Source organism: Spermophilus citellus (assembly GCF_964194105.1).
Source record: "Spermophilus citellus genome assembly, chromosome: 6".
Lineage (NCBI taxonomy): Eukaryota > Metazoa > Chordata > Mammalia > Rodentia > Sciuridae > Spermophilus > Spermophilus citellus.
Window position 1 is genome coordinate 121,510,089 of NC_138187.1, and position 23,399 is coordinate 121,533,487.

The following is a 23,399-nucleotide window of genomic DNA, read 5'->3' on the forward strand; positions in this document are numbered from 1 at the left end:
GCTAATAGCATGAAATGCATTTTTTTCAAGTTTCCATTTAATTAAACACATTTTGAGCACTTACTGTATATGTTGTCAGAGTAAGAGAGGCTGCACAACCATGTGATCAAGACTAAGCTCTTTAAAGTCCTCAGTAAGAAAAGAGGTTATTACAGTACAAGGTAATATGTGGGTTCATCGCCAAAGTGCTATGGGTGAACATAAGATGGACTCATACCCCAAATCCAGGGAAATGAAAATATGTAGCAAAAAGGGAATGATATCAAAACTTAAGTATGAAGTAGAAGTTAAACAAGCAAAGAAAAGAGGAAAGGATACTGAAAATGTATAAAGACAAGAAGTCAAACACTGAAATTTCAAGAAAAATACTGATATTAATTATACTGTTATTTTCTATTAAATTTGGCAATTGATGTTTTTGGTAATGCATTTAAAAAAGGTATTAAGAGCAAGTCTTCCCTTGGATATTTTGGCACCTACCATGGAGGAGTCCATTGGATTTGATGGACTCATTTATTCTAGTTACCAGGAGAACTGAAGCTGAAGTGACCATTTCATCCACTCAAAAGTGTCATTTATCTAAAAGATGTAACAATATTTCATGTTGCACTGAGAAAGGAAAAAACCCTGCAAATAAATGCTTTTTTTTCAAATAGAATTTTTATTTCATACCTATGAAACAGGTCTTGTATAAACGTATTAAACAGATTTTATTACATATCATTCTTAAACTTACATAAAGAAAAAAATCACGTGAAATGATTGCTTAAAACATTTCTTAAAACTTATTCATGTTTACAATCCATTTTTACAATTTTTTTTGCCTCAGAATCATTTAGATCTGTATATCTCACACAATGCTCTTCCATAAGACTATGGGTGATAAAGGCATTTCTGAAAAGAGTTCTTCAGTATTGTCACTTAAGATTTTCTTTTAAGCTGCTGGTATGATAATCATAGTACAGCTTTCTTAATCTTATCAGCAAATGTCAAAATAACTTTTTAAAAAGTTTATTGCTTCTTTTTATTTATACATAACAGTAGAATAAATTTTGATATGATTATACAGGCATAGAATATCTTATTCTGATTAGGACCCTAATATTGTACACAATGGTGAGATTCACCATGGTGTATTCATATATTTGCATAAGAAAGTTATGTCAGACTCATTCCACTGTTTTTTCTTAACCTATTCCCCATCTCTTCCCTTCATTACCCTTTGTCTAATCCACTTTATCTAATCCCTACCCGCTCCCTGCTCTGAATTTTCTTTTAATGCCTTGAATGGCTTATTGACCGACACATCCAGGTGTTAGTTTTATCATCATATTATTACCAGAAATTACAGCCATGTTCATGGGCACAGAGTCAATATTAACTACATCATGATATTAACTTGGCAAATAGTGATTTGTGGGATATCATTGTTTATAAGATACTGACATTAGGGATCTTCAAATCTGAAAAAAACTATGCCTTAAAAATGAAGTATGGAAAATGAAAGGGCAGGCTATCCTATACCCAAATGACTTAAAATCAGTATACTATAGTAAAGCAGCCACATCAGTGTTTAAAGCAGCTCAATTCACAATAGCTAAACTGTGGAAACAACCTAGATGCACTTCAATAGGTGAATGGATAAAGAAACTGTGGTATATATACACAATGAAATATTACTCAGCATTAAAAAAGAATAAAATTATGGCATTGCAGGTAAGTGGATGGAGTTGGAGAATATCATGCTAAGAGAAGTAAGGCAATCCCAAAACACCAAAGGCCTGATGTTCTTTCTGATAAGTGGATGCTGATGTATAATGGGAGGGGACATGGGAAAAATGGAGAAACTTTGATTGAGCAAAGAGGAAGAAAGGGAGGGGAAGGGACATGGGAGCCAAAAAAATGGTGGAATGAGATGAACATCATTACCCTAGGTACATGTATGTCTGTACATATGGTGTGATGCTACACTGTGTGCAACCAGAGAAATGGAAAGTTGTGCTGCAATTGTGTACAATGAATTAAAATGCATTCTTCAGTCATATATACCTAATTAGAATAAATAAATAATTTTTTAAAAAAGGGTAAAAAAAAGAGCAGGTTATCAAACTATTCCAGACTGAACATTTCTTATATCTATGCATTGGAGATATAAGACAAATAATCTGTTTTTCTTTTCTTTTCTTTCTTTCTTTTTTCTTTTTTCTTTTTTTTTTTTTTTTTTTTTTTTTTGGCAAACTTTGATACCAGGAAGGTGATGCTGCATTTCACAGTCATTAGAAAGATACAACACAGATGTTGTATTAGCTAACAGTATTTAATACTCAGTATACATTGATATCCTTTCAAGTGCTTTTCAAATATTAACTCATATTACCCCTAAAATCAATATACTATCATTAAGTCAAACAACAACAAGTGCTGGCGAGGATGTGGGGAAAAGGGTACACTTGCTCATTGTTGGTGGGACTGCAAATTGGTGCAGCCAATTTGGAAAGCAGTATGGAGATTTCTTGGAAAGCTGGGAATGGAACCACCACTTGACCCAGCTATTCCCCTTCTCGGTCTATTCCCTAAAGACCTAAAAAGAGCATGCTACAGGGACACTGCTACATTGATGTTCATAGCAGCACAATTCACAATAGCTAGACTGTGGAACCAACCTAGATGCCCTTCAATAGACAAATGGATAAAAAAATGTGGCATCTATACACAATGGAGTATTACTCTGCATTAAAAAATGACAAAATCATAGAATTTGGAGGGAAATGGATGGCATTAGAGCAGATTATGCTAAGTAAAGCCAGCCAATCCCTAAAAAACAAATGCCAAATGTCTTCTTTGATATAAGGAGAGTAACTAAGAACAGAGTAGGGACGAAGAGCATGAGAAGAAGATTAACATTAAACAGGGATGAGAGGTGGGAGGGAAAGCGAGAGGGAAGGGAAATTGCATGGAAATGGAAGGAGACCCTCATGGTTATACAAAATTACATACAAGAGGAAGTGAGGGGAAAGGGAAAAATAATACAAGGGGGAGAAATGAATTACAGTAGAGGGGGTAGAGAGAGAAGAGGGGAGGGGAGGGGAGGGGAGGGGGGATAGTAGAGGATAGGAAAGGCAGCAGAATACAACAGACACTAGTATGGCAATATGTAAATCAATTGAAGTGTAACTGATGTGATTCTGCAATCTGTATATGGGGTAAAAATGGGAGTTCATAACCCACTTGAATCAAAATATGAAATATGATATGTCAAGAACTATGTAATGTTTTGAACAACCAACAATAAAAAAAATCAAGTGCAGAAACTGATGAATAGAAAATAGATTGCTCAAAATTACTAAGTAAACAGCAGAACTTTCATTAAAACAACCCTCCCCCTCCAAAAAAAAATCTGGCTCCTGAGTCTGCAGTCTTGTGTAAATACATCATAAATTTAAAAAAATTCACACATTTGTGATAAGTAACACTTTATTATTCTATAACACCTGACCTGGCTTCTTCTAGCTTTGAGTGTGCTACTGTTGCATCCAGCTCCTATTTTGTCCCTGGATTTGTGTTTAATTCCTTCCTAAGCAAAACAACTTCTTGTGAATAATAGGGAATGGGAATTAGTGCAGAGTTTCTCAGTTTTTGCTTTATTGGCATTTTAGGTGGATTAATTCTTGCTGGGGGTTGTCTTGTGCATCCTGGGAGGCTTAGCAGCATCCTTAGCCTCTACCCACTGGAGTTGCACTCCATAGCTGTGACAACTGGAATGTCTTTAAACACTGCCAGCGGCCCTTCAGGACACCTTGGCTCAGAACCCCTGGGTGATAGGTATGGTGGGAACAGAGTAGTTTCATGGATTGGTTAATTGATAGGGGATTTCTTAAATATACTGCATATGATTCAAGTCTGCAATGACTAGGCAAAAGAGAACAGTTTATATAATCAACAAGTACATCTTCTTGGTATAGATTTTACCAGTAATTAAGGAGTGAGGTGAACTATGAATCATACTGGCAGATGGAGAAATAAATAGAGGCATTGTTAACACTACCCATAGACTTATGTGGTATTTGAATATAAGAATTCTTAAAATTAGTATTGGAATTTGAAAAAGAATTTCATGAAGTTTTGACTTCTAAGTAGACTACTGTGAAAAAATTAAAATAAATATCAAAGCTCAACATTCTTGTCAGTAGAAATAAACAATAATTCTTAGTAATTTACATGCCCTTTTACAGAGCTCTAAATACACCAGAATAAGAGAATTAAATAAAGACAAGTAGATACATTACCCTTTTTATGCCAGACTCGTGAAAGACTCTCTGTTTGTAAATGTATTGTGAAATATCACTTAGTAAAAGTAGTGTATCCCTAAGTTTGTCTCAGAATTAATGAAATACTTCCACTCTACTGCCCATTCTTTTTATCATCTTCCTAATAATTTATATTTACTCATTTCTCTGTATTCTCCTGATTGATAGTAAAACCCTTCAATACAGAGAGTGGTCTCACTCCTGTGTCTCTAGTATTCATTTTGTATCTGGCTCATACTTTTTGGTGAAGGAATGAATCAATCCATAATCCTCATCTTTTTCTGCATCCATGCCTTTGCTTGTGTTGTCCCTATATTTTAAAGGCCCATTTTTTTTAGATCCTTTCTTTGGTCATTATTCTTCACACCACCTCTTACCCACAGCCTTATTTAGAAGCAACCTTTCTTTATTGTTGTGTTAATATTTTCCTTTCCATTCTTGTCCCTTTAAGTTATATGTGATAGTGATGATGTCATATTATCTCCATTTTTTCCCATACTGTCTGATGCAGAACTGAACATAGGTAGGTGCTCATTAAGTATTCTTTGACTGAATAGAAACAGAGTGTCATCTAAAGCATTCATTCCAGAGTAAAATTTTAAACTTCAATAATTTCATCATTCATTTGCTTCTGTTCCAAATATTTTTCATTCCAAGTTTTTTGTTTGTTTGTTTTGCTAGGAAATAAAACTGGCAATGATACGAACATGAGTAAGAGCTAATAACACTTACTGAGGGCTTATCCTATGTGAGGTACTGTTTCAACTGTTTCACATGTATTAACTCACTCAATACAAGCAGAACATGCAATAGAAAGTTATTATTTTAAAAAATGCAAGCAAAGAAATGGAAAAAGATATTCCATGCAAATATAAACCAAAAGAGAGCAAGACTAGCGTGTTAGTCAATTTTTCATCACTATGATTAAAATACCTGACAAGAACAACTTAGAGGAGGAAAAGTTTATTTTGATTCATAGTTTCAGAGGTTCAGTCCATGGTTGGCTGACTCCATTGATCTAAGTGTGAAGCAGAAATCATGGTGGAAGAGCATTGCAGAGGAAAGCTACCTAGCTCGTGGCAGCTGAAAAAGCACTGGAGGTGGGCAGAAAAGGTGCCAGGGATAATATACACCCCAAAGCACGCTGCCAGTAACCTGCTTCTTCTACCAAATCCTACATACCTATGATTACCACCATGTACTGTAATCCCTTTAAATTATTACTCCATCAAATGGATTATTCCACTGATTAGGTTACAGCTTTCACAATCCAAAAAATTTACCTCAGGACATTCCTGCATTGTCTCATACATGAACTGTTGGGTGATATTTTATATCCAAACCATAACAAATGATTATACTTGCATTAGATACAGTAGACTTTATGTAAAACACCATAAAAGGAGATATGATTATTATATAAGAGATCACTTCATCCTGAAGATGTAACAAATTTAAATATATATTTACCCCACATGGTAGAGCTTAAATATATGAAACAAACATTAATAGATTCGAAGAAATTGATGAATAGTAATACAATAATAGCAAGAGACTTCAATACCCTAATTTCAACAATGCACTGATCATCCAGATAGATAATCAATAAGAAACCATTAGATTTGCATTACATTTTAGACTAGAATGAATTAAAACACATATGCAGGAAATTCCATCTCTCAAATAATAGACTATACATTCTTCTCAAGTATACATGCAATATTCTCAGGGGTAGATTCTATATTATTCCAAAAAATAAATCTTAACAAACTTAACACTAAAATCATACCAACTATCTTTTCCAAACATGGTAATATCAAACTAGATATAAATAATAGGAAAAATTTTGAAAAATTCACAATATGTGAAAAATTACTCCTGAATAATCAATGGATCAAGAAGAAATTAGAAGGAAAATTAAAGATACCTTGGGGGCTTGTGTGTAGCTGTAATAGAGTTACATGTGAAAAGCATGTGTGAGGCTCTGGGTTTGATCCCAGCATAAATGAATAAATAAATAAAATCTTGAGAGGAAAAAAAATGGAAACACAGTGTACCAAAAACTCATGGTGTATAGCAAAAGCATTTCCAAGAGGGAAGTGTCAGCAAAGAACTCCTATATCAAAAATAAGAAGGAAGAGGAGGAAGAGAGAAAGATCTCAAATGAACAACTTACCATTATAGTTCGAAGAACTAGAAAAAGGAAAAAATAAGTTTTAAGTTAGAAGAAGAACTAGATAATAAAGACAGAAGCAGAGAGAGATGAACAGTATGGAGAGTGGTGACAGAAAATCACAAGCTGATATCTCTGATGAACACAGATTCAAAAATCCTCAATAAAATACTTGGAAAATTATTTCAACAACATATTAAAAAGATCATTCACCATGATCTAGGGGGATTTATTCCAGGGATGCAAGGATGGTTAAATACATGTAAATCAATAAATGTGATACATACACTAAAAGAATAAGGAAAAATGCCATATGAATACTCAATAGATGAAAATTCCCCCAAATTTTCATGATATTAATTTTAACAAATTGGGTATAGAAGGAATGTACCTCAACATAAATGTCCAACAAGTGTGCACACTCAAAAGGATCAACAAGTAGTTCTGGTATGCTGTTGGACAGTAGGGTCACTATAGACAACAATAATGTATTGCACAACTCAAAAAAGCTAGAATTGTGAAAGTTTTACCATACAGAAATGATAAATGTTTGAGGAAATAGTATGTTTAATTTGATTTAAGCATTATATAATGTATGTACATATAAAAACATCACATGGTACCAATTGATGTGTACAGTTTTTAGGTTTATATATCAGTTAATAATACATTTATTTAAATAAAGAAAAGATGCTCAATATCATTAATCATTAAGGGAAACCCAAATCAAAACCACAATGTGATATTTCACCCACATAGAATAAATGTTGTCAAAATGAAAAAAAAAAAGATAACAAATTCTGGCAAGAATGCAAAGAACAGGAAACTTTCATACACTATGGGTGGAAATGTAAATTAGTACCACCATTTTGGAAAACAATATGGAAGATCCTCAAAAATTGAAAATATAATCACCACGAGATACAGAAATCCCACCACTGGGTATGAATACAAGTAAAATTAAATAATTACATCAAAGAAATACCTAAACTATTACATCAAAGAAATACCTACACTTTTAAGAGTGTAGGTATTTCTTTGATGTAATGGTTTAATTTACAGCACTATTCACATTAGCCAAGACATGGTATCAACCAAGAGGTCCATACACAAAGGAATATTATTTCAACATAGAAAAGATAAAATCTTGTCATTTTTGACAATGTGGATGGAAATGAAAGCCAGACACAGAAGTAAAAATACTGCATGTTTTTACTCTTTTATGGAATTAAAAAAAATGATCACATAATAACATAGAGTCAAAAATTAGAATAAAAGTCATTAAATTTAGGAAAGGTATGGGGAAGGGAATGGAGGAAAGGTGGATAATGAGTACCAAAGCACAATTAGAAGGGAGGAAATAGTTCTAATATTTATAGCATTGGAGGATAATTGTATTAAATAATGATTAATTATATATTTCAAAATAACTGGAGGAGAAAAGTTTGAATATTTGAACATATAGAAATGATATTTGAGGAGATGGAACTGCTAATAACTTGATTTGATCATTACACATTGTATCCTTATTGAATTATAATACTATATTCCATAAATAAATAAGTACTCTATGTCAATTAAAAATAAGAGATGCCCATATGAGATATTACCTCATGACTATTAAAATGTCTATTACAAAAAGAAAAAATTACAAATATTTGTGAGAATGTGGAGAAAAGGAAACACTTAAACACTGTTGGTAAGAATGTAAATTAGTATAGCCATTTTGAAAAACGTTATGGAGATTTCTCAAAAAATTAAAAATAGAATTATGATATAATCCAGCAATCCCACTACTGGTTATATATCTAAGGAAATTGGAATCAGCATGTTGAAAAAATATCTACATGACTATGATTAATAACAATACATTGTATACTTGAAAATTGCTAAGAAAGTAGATTTTAAGTGTTCTTGTCACACACAAAAATGTATGTGAGGTACTGCCTCCGTTAACTGCTTGATTTGGTCATTTCTCAGTGCCTACCTACATCAAAATATTATGCTAAATGCCATAAACATATATAATGTTTGTCAATTAAAAAGTACAGTTTTGAAAATTTGCAAACCCTTGAAAAGTTTTAAGAACCTGTGGTTTCACTCACTTTTAGCAGACTTCATCAGAATTCTTTCTTTCAGGTTGTCTTGGAGATTAATTGCATGGAGGTTTTGATTGAGAAGGGAGATACAAAGGTATTATGGTTTGTATCTGGAATATCCCCCACAAAGCTCACGTGTTGAAAGTGTGGCCTCCAACACAGTGTTTCAGAGGTGGGGCTTTTAGGCAATGATTAGATCATAGGGGCTCTGACCTCTGGGCTCACTAGTAGCTGAATGCACTAGTGGGATGTGGGACCTGGTTGGAGGAAGTAGGCCACTGGGTGCACGCCCTGGAAGGGCTCACTTTTCCCTGACTCCCCCTCTCTTTCTCTGTATTCCAGCTGCCATCACTGAGCAGCTTTCCTCCACCACACCCTACTGCCAGAACATTTCTGATGGACTGAACCTCTGAAATCATGAGTCAAAATCTTCCCTCCCCTAAGTTGTTCTTGTTCCTTGTTTTGGTCACAGTAACACCAAATTGACCAACACAAAGGAAAGTTTGGACTTTGGGATGGAAGATCAATGAAAGGAATGTAGACCAGAGAACTTCAATGTTAAGCAGCACAATGAGTATTTGGAAGTTTAGAGAAGAGCCCAGCACACGCCAGATATAACTCTATCTCTTTAAAATATTTATCTTTGAATCAGGAAATAATAAAAAATGCAATACTTTTGCTCTTTACCTTAAATAGCTCCCTCCAATCAAAACTCACCTTGATATTTTGAGTCAAACAATGTTGGGCAGACTATTAAGAAATATGCTCTGCATTTGAAAATGTGATTTTTAAATTGTTATTATAATTTGTGGGAGGTGGGAAGAAGTGTATTTAGAATTTAAAATAATTCATTAATAATCTCATTTAAAAGGTCAACCATTCATAGGATGAAGACCATTCCTTCTGTCTTGTTCAATCATTATTGTATCTTCATCACTTTTCTCTTTTCAACGACATTTTAAATTCCATAGATACAGAGATCTGGTCTTAATTTTTTTTCCATGAAAAAAACTATCTGCAGAACTGGGAAGAGTGTCAAGAAGTCAATAAGATATTTCGAATGAAATATAATATATAGTAACTGCTGAATCTGCTTCATTTCTTTAAACATTTTTTGAGGGCTTCCTATGTTCTGGCAATGAGTACAAAGATGAAAAGGTGTGATTACTCCCCTCAAGGAAGGGGGACTCTTGGGTAAAGGCACAAGTCAGTGGTAGAAGCACTGATATGGGATCAACATAAGGATCATAATGAATTCTGGGAGCACAGAATTCATTTTTTTTAAGATTTGTATTTTGATTTGGCGTAAGAACCCCATAACCATCTATTATGAATGTTGTGAAGTCTCAGTTAATGAATTCTTATTAAAAATTCTGTTTTACACAAGTGAGATTACCTGGAAGGCCTTATTTATCATTGATAAAGCATTTTGTATGCTTCAGAAAATTTGCCCTCCAGCTGCTTGTTAAATATCTAATACCAAAGCACAGAAAGGAAAATGATTTAGAAATATCATTTGGCAAAAATGGTACAAAATTTATTCCTCTTACGGCTATATATACATTTACCTATTCATTATGAAATGTCAAAGAAATAAATAGTGAGGATGAATTGCCCCCAAAGGAATTGTGATCCTGTAAATCAGAGACTAGAATAAATAACATATAAGTGAGATGGTAGAAAACTTCTAGGTTTAGAGAGTAATTCAATCATACACAAGGATAAATGTTTCTTAAATCCTTTAATCCATTTCATCTCTCCAGCTCAGAGACAAGTATTAACTTTTAAAAGCCTTCCGAGGTTATTCTCCAATTACCTACTGCAGTAGATGAGACAAAACTTTAAAAACCCTCACTATGAAGGCAGTCTTTATTGTCTTATACTGAAATTTAAGTGATTTTTTTTTCTCTTATTTTGCTCTTAGTGGAAAGAAAACCTTTTGATCCTCTAAGAAAACCTTATTTTTCAAGTTAGGTCCGGATAAACAGTATTCTGGAAAAGACCCTCAATATGCATTTTTAAACAAATACAAGAGGATCCTGTCTCAGAAAAAGAGGTGAAATTTTGCACACAAATGAGCAGGCACTAGGAGGTGCTGTCAGCATGCTAGCTCCTCTTCAATCCATGAGTTTTGCAAAATAGTAAGTTTTTCGACACCAGGATAGTCTGTGCAGAGAAGCGGACTATGTGACATTAGTTCCTTCTCCCTTACTGTGCTTCAAATCTCATGGTTATCAACTTTTCACTTGTATACACTGCCTCTCCCCTCATTATCCTTTTCTTTTTCCTATTAGGGATGCTTAAAAATAGGATATACGCATGTGAATTTGGGAGTGAATCAGTCCCATGATCTGCCATGTGCATTTTGGAGAACCAGGAAAATTCAGTCTGAGAAGCATGAGCACTGATGTGTGAGGATATGAAAATATGGGTGTCCTAGCTTGAACAGGAAAATTCACCCTTTCTCTTCCTTTTCGTTGTAATGAGGATGTCAGCAGATTGGGTGATTGCTACCACATTGGTGATGGTGACCTCGAGTACTCAGTCTACCAATTCAAATACTAATCTCTTGCAGAAACATTCTTACGGTCACAGCCAGAAATAATTCCTTTCCAGCTCTATAGGCATTTCTTAGCTCAATCAAGTCAACATGTAAAATCAACCATCATAACAAGTAAAGTCATAATTTAAAAAAAATTTAAAAAATACAATAATAAAAATAGTAATGAAAAAAATATATAGCATTAATGGAAGCATAGAGAAGAAATAATTAAATTTCCAAGAATAAAAATGGTGGTTGAGAATTAGACATTTTGATTTTTTTTAGTAATAAATTTGTATTTATTTAAACATGTCTGCATTTTTTTTTTCAGATTCATGAGGCTTGACTGCACAAATCATTATTGATGCCAATGACGTTGCCGTAGGGATGATCCAATGACAGCACAGTAAGTGATCCCAAGGCTCTGTGAGCCCTTCTCCAAGATTCAGATCTTTTACCATCTACCAAATAGAAGTTCAAAATAGAAAAATAAATGTACTTCCTTTACTTTCTCTTTCTGTTCTTATAGATTTGAAGTAAATGAATCCCATGCAAGTGTGATATTGGTAGTGCACAGGAGCAGAGAGGCTCTTGGCTAAGTTTCCTTGTTCGTGTACGCCCAGTGTTTGGAAGCAAAACTGGGGCTGGATTACACCTTCACCCCAGTGGTAGGTCTTAACATCTATCACAGACGACTTTTTTGTGTTATTTTATAATCACTGTTCCCTGAGAATTATAGTGACTTATGTCCTACATAAATTAGTACACTACTATATAACCTAATTCACAGTAAATTAGAACAGAGTTTTACGTGGCAAAATAATTTTGCTATTTTAGTAAGTAATATAAATTGAATTTTAGTCTTATTGTAATGATTATTTTGTAAGGATTAATTTTTCTATTGTAACAATTGATATTGGAGGATACAGATCTTGTGTTAAGGAATTCATATCATTAGATGACCTTCTTAAAGTGTTTCTTATCTTGAAATTTTATATTTTATTTCATTGTTTTTAACTTACTGAAACACTTTGTGTTTTAAAAAACTTTAAAAAAAATTTTAATTGATTTTTAAAAAATAAATGACAGCAGAATGCATTACAATTCTTATTACACATATACAGCACAATTTTTCATATCTCTGGTTGTATATAAAGTATGTCCACACCAATTCGTGTCTTCATACATGAACTTTGGATAATGATGTCCATCACATTCCACCATCCTTGCTATTCCTCTGCCCTCTCCCTTCCCCTCCAACCCCTCTGTCCTATCTAGAGTTCCTCTATTCCTCCCATGCTCCCCCTCCCTATCTCAATATGAATCAGCCTCCTTATATCAGAGAAAACATTCAGCATTTGTTTTTATGGGTTTGGCTAACCTCACTTAGATTGTCTTCTCCGACACCATCCATTTACCTGAAAATGCCATAGTTTTAGAGAATTAGATATTTTAATTGAATATGAAAAAAATAATGCAGTAGGAGCAGTAGAAAGGTATCCTAGCAGAAAGAGTATTCTGGGCCTTTTTTTTTTTTCTCTTGGCAGTAAAACTATTAACTCTGAAATTTGAATTTCATGTAATTTTAAGGTATCATAAAATATCTTCATATAAAAAATTCTTAGCTCATGGACCACATTAAAGCAAAGAGTAAACAAGATTTAGCCTGCAAGTTGTAACTAAATGAATCCTAGTACTCTTGCCCTCAGAATGCTTCAGTGGTTCTGTTATGTTTTGTGGCCTGTTTTGAGCATAGCAAATTTCTTGATGGAGCAATGCATTGTGGGGAATCAAAGAAAAATATGTCGTGTCAACCATTATAATTCAGACCACTGTACTCTTGTGCTTAATACTCCTTTGTGGGGTTTCTTTTCTAATAAAACTTAGAAATGGGCTTCTGTCCTGGGAGTCTCTGCGATTCAGCACTTGTAGATGCCCCAGCTCTGTCTCAAGCACACTGTAGTCCAGCCAACAGGGTCTCCTGTAGGTTTCTGGTTGCTGAGCTCTCCACATCTTCCCACCTGCTTCTCCTCCAGTCTCAGGCTCTCTTCCCCAATCACACCTCACTCTTGTCCTTAGATCTTAGTTCATCTTTCCCCATAAAGGCCTTCTCTGGTCACAAAAAGCCAATTTAATTTCTCCTCCTCAGTCTTTGCCTTCATTTTGAAATCATTTTTGTAATTGTTTAACTTTTAAAAAGCTGTTTTTGCATCATTTCAAGTGGAACCGAGACCTCATTTACCATCATATCCCTAACACTGAATTGAGGGTTACTAATCATTTTTTATACTTTGATAGCCATGAAGCTTCTCAAAGAAAGGCTTTTAAATGCTTAAAATAATAACCATAATATTATAACAGACAACTCATATTGAAATGCAATTATTAAAATATCAGAAAAACAAATTTGTGATGTAATAATATGTGGATCTTTTTAAGATCTGGTGGAACATCTGGAAATTACTATATATTTGCAGAGGTGATTATGAAGTAAAATTTCAAGATTTCTGCAACCAAATAATGTGACAGTCAGAGGTACTGTTCATAATTGTTATGGAGAGCCATTTGAGCAAGGCTGATATCATCCAATTAATTATGGTTTGAAACATTATCATGGTCTTGACACCACCTTTGTAGGGATCCACAGAGCTTTGATCCAGGAAAGACCTGCTTCACCTCCATAGTCCCTTGTGCCATGAGGTAGGGCAGTGAATAGACCCTCCCTTTCTCTAAAAATGCTTAGTTTCTTTGCATCTCCTGCCAGTACACCACACTATCCACTTCCAATTCTTATTTTGTACATTGGTTGAATTCATTGTAATTTCTCAAAAATTTTAGCTGATGGTATGTACCCTATTTTTTATTTTCCATAATATTATGTGATTATTTTTGGTAATATAAATACGCATGTTGATGTTTCCAATCATCTACATCTAGTCTAGGATCTTAACTCTTTCATCTCCTCGTTTTTCAATGAATCTGTCCTCCATGACATCTCAACCATCCATTTGCATCATCATGAGGTATCTTGCCATTACTAGCAAGCATACCTTCTCCTTAATTACTCTGAAGTATGTCAACTGCCCCCTCAACCTGGGGCTGGGAGTGGTGGTGGGGGGTTGGGGAATGCTTCCAAGAAGGAAACCACAAATTTACAGTTCTTCCTTTAGTCAGTAGCATTCTTCCAATTCATGTTTCCACTTGTCCTTGCTTTCTAATGCCTCACATATTTGTTTTAATACTGTTATCCAATGTTAACTATTTTCTTTCCCAGGAGAAATAGCCAGACATTTTTATGCTGCCAATCTTTCCATGGAGTTGTAATTTGAGTTATTGTATTTCCTGAGTTCAGGTCTCTGCCATTTTGAATCATGTTCCCTGTGAAACTACTAAAAACTGGCCAACACACACACATACACACACACACACACACACGTATGTAGATATATATGCAGCATATTTGGATAGGAGATATATATATATATATATATATGTGTATATATATATATATATACATATATATATATATATATCTGGGGAAGGAGAGAGGGAGAGAGAAAGAGAGAGGGATGGAGGGAGGGGGAAAGAGGAAGAGAGAGAAAGTAAGAGACACTATGTTTGTTAGAAAGGCTATTAACTTCACAGTGTTCCCTCCCAAATTCATCTTGTAGTTTTTAAGGTATAAAGGGCCTACATGGAAATTTGGTGGTAAGAACAAAGTCATCACCTCATGAAAACACAGTTTTGGATATCTTAAGGTCCCTGACTTCAATTTGATGTTAAATAATAATTAACCTATGTTAAATTTTACAAATCAAGGAAATAGTTCTTTTGGGGGTATAGCACACAGATAAAATCACAACAATTCATTCTGCTGTAGAATGGAAGTCCTATGTTAACATGGAAATAAAAATGGAGTAGAAATCAACTTCATATTTCATTTGATGAGTGACTTCAACAGATTCTCTGCATCTTTAAAATTAGAGGATTATTTTAGCTTTTTGATACTTTTATTCACCCAAAGACTACATTTTTGTAAACTTCTGTTTCTTTTTTTTTAAATAACAACACAGTTGCTAGGTGTGGTGTAGCACAACCTTAATCCCAGTGACTTGGGAGGCTAGACAGGAGGATGGCAAGTTTAAGTGAGACCCTTCCTCAAAATTAAAAAAAAAAAAGTAGGACTGGGAAGTAGCTCAGTAGTAAGTGCTTCTGGGTTATATCCCCAGTATAAAAAGCAACAAAATAAAACAAAACATAACAAAACTCACAATATTTTTGTGAGAATTAAAATTATGTACTTGAAAGACTAAAAACTTGCATCCTTGGAATGTAATAGGTACCAGAATAATCCTTGTCATGTTTGAACCTACACAATAATTCCTGCATTTCCGGAATCCAAATTTATCTCCCAACTTTACTGTCATTGATGATAGATGCTTCTGAAAATATGGAGGTATTAACAGGGCTGTTCATGATCACCTTTCTCAATGACATAGTCCTTCTGAACTTACAGTTTAAGGGGGTATTTTGAACTATTAATCCTATATGAGTAGATTGCTTTATTTACTCTTTGGTCAAAGTCTCATATTAGAAACACCAAGAAAACCAAATGATTTGAAGGTCAGAGAGAGATAAGAAAGAGGCTTTAAAAGAAATATAACAGCATTACATAAATCTATACAACTACAGGTTCCTTTCCCTCCAAAGAAAATAGAAATACTGTAAATAATTTGTGTTGATGTCCTACTGAAATTCAACCACTGGTAGAAAGGAAAGCTCTGAGCAAAAACAGTTTTCCAAATTCTCAATATAATAATGCACATGTTTGCACTGTACTAGTCTTAATGGCAACTGCCATAGTTCTGACCCTAAATGTCCCAGAAGCTCAGGTGTTAAAGCTTGGTCCCCAGTTTGACAGTATTGGGAAGTGGTGGTACCTTTAAGAGGTGGAGCCTAGTGGGAGGTCATAAGGTTATAAGGGGGGTATCACTGAAAGGGATTGTGGGAGGCAGGTCTCTTCCTCTTTCTCCTCCTTGTTCTTTCCCTTCCTGGCCATGAGGTGAGTGGCTGTGGTCCACCATGTGCTCCTTGCCATGTGTGATGTGCAGCTTCTTTACAGGCTCAAAAGCAGTGTGTTCACCTAATCATGGACTGAAACTTCCAAAGCTGTGAGTCAAAATAGACCTTTTCATAAATTGATATCTCTGGCATTGGCTATAGTGACAGAAAGCTCATCAACACAGACACATATAAAGCATTCAGAAACCTATTTCTTGACTGTGTCCTTTGGGGACCTCACCCTCATGCCAAGTGTCTTATCAACATATTTCTCTGAATTATATTTGGAACTTCAAGTGATATTCAGAACTAACTGCAAGAACAAGAAAGTTATCTCCATTTTGTATTTATATATTTCTGGCTGTGATGCTGGCACTGTCTCTTTTGGTGGTTTCTTTTGAAGTTTATGCCAAATGGTTTTGGAGTCTACTGTTACCATGGTACACTGATCACAGAAATGCAAGCAGGATCAGCCCTAGCTCTAGGCTTACCTTGATCTCATTTCTGGTATGTTTTCTAAGTCTATAGCACTTTTATCCCAGAACAAGTTCTAGCTAAAATTATATCTACCATAGAGGAGACAGTTAAGCATTTGTTAAGCGAGTCAGTGAAAAAGAGTTCATCAACTGAGGGTGTTATGGACACATTCCATCTTCTTTACTCCTATTCAGGCCCCAAATCTCTTGGTCTATTCTCTTTTTGTGCTCTTGACCACACACTTCACACTTCACTATCTTTTCATCAAGGTTTGTTGTTACCTAGCTTCTCTTCAACCCTACTATAACTTTCAAATCTTGCATGATGTTACTCCAGTATGTGAAATACCAATTGATGAATCAAATAAACCCTGCTCTACTAATCTGCTAATTGTATGTCAGTGATCACTCTATATGTACCTTTTATAACCATTCCATTCATAATTAACTACCTGTGTGAGACCTTAACTGGTGGGGTAATTGTTTTGGTATATAGATTTTGTAATTCCTTTCAAATTTTACCTATTTCATTTCCAGATTGGACCAACCAAGTTCACTAGCTCCAGGGGTCCAGAGGAAAGATATTGTAATGTTAGATGTAGAAGTGCTTGTGAATTTTGTTTGTTCTAATCTATATTAGTCATTTAATAGCCTGTTATACACTAAAGAGTTCTCTGAAGCACTTTTCTAGCACTTAGAAGAAAGAATCAGTAAAGCATAATTATGACTGACTGGTTTTGCATCTGAATACAACTGGGGATTGTGAATGATGATTTTTTTTTAAAAACCATGTGCATGGTGCCTTTTATGTACCAGTCCCTGTCTTAAATATTAACTTGTTTGAATTTCAAAAGGATCCTGTGAGAACAACACTATTACCATGCTCATTTTAAAGATGTGGACATTAAAACTTTTTGATCCTTAGATAAACGAAATAATGTGCACAGGTCATTTAGATAGTAAGTGACATTGCTGGGCTATGAATCCAGACATTACTCCAGAGTTCATGCTCTTAACTTGGTGCTGCTCTTAGAAAGGAGCAAAGATTCTATTTCCTCAAGAGGATGCCTGGAAATTTACTCTATTTGAAAGTTTAGATTCTTTTTTCTTCTTCCTGAAATTTCGTTCTTCTGGTATTAAGTAGGGTTTTCATAGAATTAAAAAAGAAACTCTCAAAAATTTAAGTCGAAACAAAAATTAGTTGAAAGGATGTTGGCTAGTTCAAAGAATCAAAAATTCTAAAGGGTTGAACTCGGAGGTAGGACAGGAAACAAAGAGGCTAACAGCAAAATTACACAACAGAGTCAGCCTTGTGAAGTCACTGTAGCTGCTGAAATTGGACATAGGATGCCCAAGCTTTCATGGCTGTCATCACTGTGACACAGTCATCATTGTTCTGTGGAAACCTGCTGCTGTCACTGCTGTTTTTGTTTTTTCTGGTTGCGTCTGGATCCATGCATCTGACCAGTCATCCTAGGTCACATGTGCAGCTTGTGTCACATCCTATCTTTACAGGAGTCTAGGAAGCAAATACTTCCCCCTGATATTTGAAACTTTGGGACTTTCTTATTGGGGACATACTGATTTGGGACAACAGTATAGAATATCATTCTCTATTTATGTGAAATCTGGACACTGTGTATTTTTATTTGTTAAATCTGGCATTATTTCCTTCTTAATTTTTTTATTCAAGAAAAACAAAGATTCATATGATTGAAATTTCTCAAAACATGGGAAGATGTTTTCTATTCAGCAGGAAAAAAACCCTAATATTCTCTGTATTCCCTTCCGACATTTTTCCATAATCACAGCACAATTTTGTGTGATCAGGAGAAAGTACTTTCTGGCATCAAACCAACACTCAATTTATTACCTGGCTTTACTGTCCCCAAAGTTGTGTCACTACAAATTTCATTATTCTACTAATTTGGGGTGGTATTTTGTCTGACCAAATGTGTTTATTTATAACATAAGACAAACCCAACACAAACCTCTTTTTCCAATAATAAATGATGTTCTCATCCTAATTCTGAGGAAGAAGTTTCATTGTTGTTGCATATTCAAGTTATGTACAAATATATAAACACATAGAGAGAATGTATAAAATACATTATAAAATAAATAAATAAAATAAACCAAGAAATCCTGTTACAAAACTCTCACTATGTGACATTCACTGCTGGGTATTTCAGTATCCCCACTTCACTTTATGACTAAGAATGTTTATGACACTTTTTTGGCATGTCTATAGAAAAAAAGTGGATTTTAAATGTACAAAGTATTAGTGGCTTAGAACAAAATTTGCCCCATATTTCTCTTTAAATAGAAGTCTTTTTGACAAATGTACCCTTGACTCAGGGAAAATAAAGTTATTGGAAAAGTTTTCACTTTGTTTAATATTGCCAGTTCATATATCATGCATATTTAGTTTTAAACCCTTAAGAGTGATAGGGGAAAAGGCAGATCCCCTGCCAAAGCAGGAGTAACAGAGAGAAATCCACTTATTTATTTCATTGAAGAACCACCAGAATCATTTAGATCTCTGGAACCAATCTGATATGAAAGTGTAGATTTTTTCAGTATTGATTCATTACATCATCATTACTATTAGTCAGCTTTTTGTCACTCTAATCAAATACCTGACATGAACAACTTAAAGGAGGAAAGATTTCTTTCAGCTTATGGTTTCAGAGGTTTCAGTCTATGGTCAGTTAGCTTCATTGCTTTTGGGCTTGAGCAAAGCTAGAACATCATGGCAGAAGGGCCTGGTGGAAGGAAGCTGCTCAACTCATGGAACACAGGAAGCAGGAAGAGAAAGAAAGAGAGAGGAAGAGGGAGAAAAGGAGGAGAGGCTGGGGCAAGATATATCCTTCCAGGGCATGTCTCCAGTGACCTAATTCCTCCAACTAGGTCCCACTTCCTACAGTTCCCACCATCTCCCAATAATGACATCAAATTATTAATCCATCAATGGACTTTTGGTTGCAACAAGGATCCAGAAAATGCCCTCAACAGCATAGTAAGCATGAATTCTGATTACAGTCAGATGGTTTCAGACATCATATTGCTCTGAACCTTATATGTGACCTTATGACTTCCACATTTAATTCTATTTAGAATTGAGCTAATGAATTTCAAGTAACATTCTCCTGAAAACTTTATTTTCTCATGATTTAAAATGCAGTTTTAAAATAAGATAGTTATTTACACCTTTTCTTAATATTTGGTTATTTATAGTTTATTGTTTGGCATTACTTTAAAGAAACAAAATATGTAATTATTAAAATTTCATAGCCCCCAAACTAGAATTAAAAAGATAAAAGTCCTCTGTTAATATACTCCAATCCTAATCCCAAGGGATAACTACTGATAATAGTCTGGTATGCTTCCTTGCAGAACACTCTAGGAATGCCTAATCAATACACAGAATAATATATTTTTAAACTTTTATTATAAAAATGTGATTCTACTGCATAGATGATTTGTAGCTTTTTAAAATTTAAAGATGTTACATTATAAATGTCTTCATATAAGTGCATACTTATCTACCTTATACTTCCTAGCTGTTACAAAGTTCATAATTTTATAACATTAAGATATTTTAGGGTTGGTGATGTAGCTCAGTAGTAGACTATGTGCTTAGCATGCTCAAGGCCACTGTTATATCCTTAGCACCACAAAAATAATTTTCTAAAATTATAAAATTATTTTATACTTAGAACACATTAAAACATTAAATCTACTTGTTATGCAATTTGGCAGTTAAATTGTTTCCAGTTTTTTATTACTATAAAATATTTTCATAGTGAGTATCTTTGTATGCATAGTTTGGAATTCTTATGAAAACAGTTCATTAATTTTAAAAGTTTGAGCAGTTCATGTTAATGTTCAAATACAGACAGAGCAAACCTTGAATACCCTATGCTCAGTTCTCCCTCAAATATTATAATCCAACTATAAATCTTATTAGCATCTATGCATTAGTAACTCGAAAAGTGAACATATTTTTTGTCAATGTTTCATACCTGGGCACAAGATGAAATGAGATTTGGAATTGATAACGAATAGGGAATGCATGTTATTCAGCACTTACCACATGCAGACATACACATACACACATACATGCACATAGTCACACATGAGAAACACCTCCTCTTCTTCAATGTTGACAGATTAGAAGATTTCCCCATAGCTAACAGTGGAAGCAGTCCTATTAAAAGAATCAGAATCTCATTGTGAAACGGTTGATTCCTGTAATGCTAGAAATGAGAAAGATTTGAAAACACTAACTGTTCTATGACCTTCCTTTGACTGCTTCTACTCTCAAGTCTGCCTTTTCTTTCTTAAACATCATTGATATTGTCAAAGAATAACTCAACTAGAAGCCTGGCTTTACATAGCCCAGGTATAGAGAAAGATAACATGTATAAATATAATCTCACTGCTTACTCTCTTTGATGTAAAATACCAGTTTTTAAACCATACAACAGTTCTTAAAATCCTCTTTCCTCCTCTTAAAGTCTTCTTTCCCTGTTCCTCTGTGAATAACTCAGACCTTGAAGCTTGTACCACATCCCCCTCCAACTCCTTGACCCCCTGCCTATCAGATATATTTGATTTTTTTCTGCTTTGCTTTCCCTATTCCATTGCTCCATTTTCTAGAATATTTTTATTTTTTGCTCTGCTGCAAATCCTTACTTCTACTTCTCTAACCCCTCCTTCACATGCTTTTCAGATTATCTCTATCTGGCAGATAAGAATGAGATTGTTCTGAGAGCTTAACTCAATTCTAATGGCAAAGTTATGACATAGAAACTATTCTTATTCTCATTTTGCCAATGAAGAATCTAAGGTATAGAGGAATTAAATAAATTACCCAAAGTTATACAGTAAGTAAATGGTAAATCTAGAGTATAAACTTGGGCAGTTTTTCTGAAATTGTAAAAGTTATTAATCTCTTTTCTGATTTTTTAAATGTGCAGGAAACACTGTTCATCAAGCCTGGTTTCATCTAGTCTCTTTATCACACTCAGTGAATCAACCTTCTTTCAGTTGTATGTGATAAAATAATGTGATCCAAACTGCCTAAGAATAAAAAAAGAAATTTAATGGCTCATGAACCATAAAAGTGGCCTGGGGTAGGGCTGAATTCAAGCACAGCCTTAATTTCAGGGTCAAACAGTTCCATAAGAACTCCTTTGGCTCACGATCTGCCCTATTTGATGTGTTGACTTTATTCACAGCCTTCACATAATAGCCAGTGGGCTGCTTCAAGTCCATTTGGAAAGAGAGGGTCTCTTTTAAGTTAGTTCTTACAAAAAGTTCTCTTAGTTATTGTATCAAGAGCAACCTTGCACACAATGATGGAAGGGTGAATTCCAAAGGAAATTCAATATTATTGCTAGAAAAAGGAGGAAAATGGTGAGTCCCATTATAATACTCATCCATATTTAATCTGTATCTCAGGTTTATTCATATAATACTTGCACCTCCCAAGTGCCTCACTTTTAATTACCAAAAAAGTAAGACTTTGACAAAGGACTCACTGCTTTTTTCTTCCTTCAGTCAAATTTCTGCCAGCCTTGTAGATTTCATTGTTCATATGGATGCCCATTCAATAGTATAGCTGTTTCCTTGACATCCTGAATGTAAATGAATATTTTATCTGTTTAATAACCCTGTACTTAACTAGAAGCATGCATGCTTTTTTCCCACTAGACAATATCTTGGTTGGGGATGCATATTTTCATTTTATTGACTATGGCATAGAAGCTGCTAAATACATACTTGTCAAAAATGTACTGACTTAATATGTTTTTCAGCAAAACTTGTCACCTTTGGATTGTAAAGGAGGAAACAGTTGAGTCAAGACTGATAATCTGGCATAATAATTGTGGCAAGTTAAAGAGAGTAAAACAGCTGAAAATGTAGTTTTGCTAATTAATTAGTGAGGTCCAAAATGAGAAAGAAGGAAATAGACAACAAGGAGTTGTCAAGAAATTAAGGCTGTGGTGAGCATGAAGGGGAGAGTCTTTCAGAGTAATAGATGGAAATAAAGAGGTTGGTAGTTAGAATTGAAATTTTCATAGTTCATTATTTAAAAAGTGAATCAGATTAGACAGTGATGAAGTTTATGCCACAGAGACCTGAAAATGAGGAAACAAATTCAGGTTGAAGTAAAGATCACAAGGAGAAGCATAACTTGGTTGTCAAAAACCAAGCTTTTGAAATCAGACGCATTGGGTGTTATGTCTTGTCTCCCTTACTTAACATTAGTACAAAAACAAAATTGAAAAAAAAATTATCTCAGTTGTCTTATAGCTAAGTGAGGGACAACACCTATTTGCAGGACTCCTATAAGGGTTTATATTTTGCTCTAATATGGGTAAAATTTATTTTTAAAATTGTTATCATTTTTCTAGAAGAATGGATCAAAGACCTATGAGACCAGAGACTTTGAACTATAGTAAGGTTTTGAAACCTTAGATGATGAAAGAAGCTGAACCAGAGAGGAAGAGTGACCCAGGAGCTAAAATCCCAAACTCAGGGAAGTGGCTTAGAAAAGCAGAAAATGAAGATAAGGGTCTATCAATTGGAGGCCTGGCGTTCAGAGAAGGAGCCCTTGTTGAATGAAAACAGTCACCACAGCCTGGAAGCCACAGTAGAGAGCCACAAGAGTGTGACCTTTTCCTTGCACCCTATGGCCAGGTAGAGCATGACCAGCCCAAATACAACTAGTTT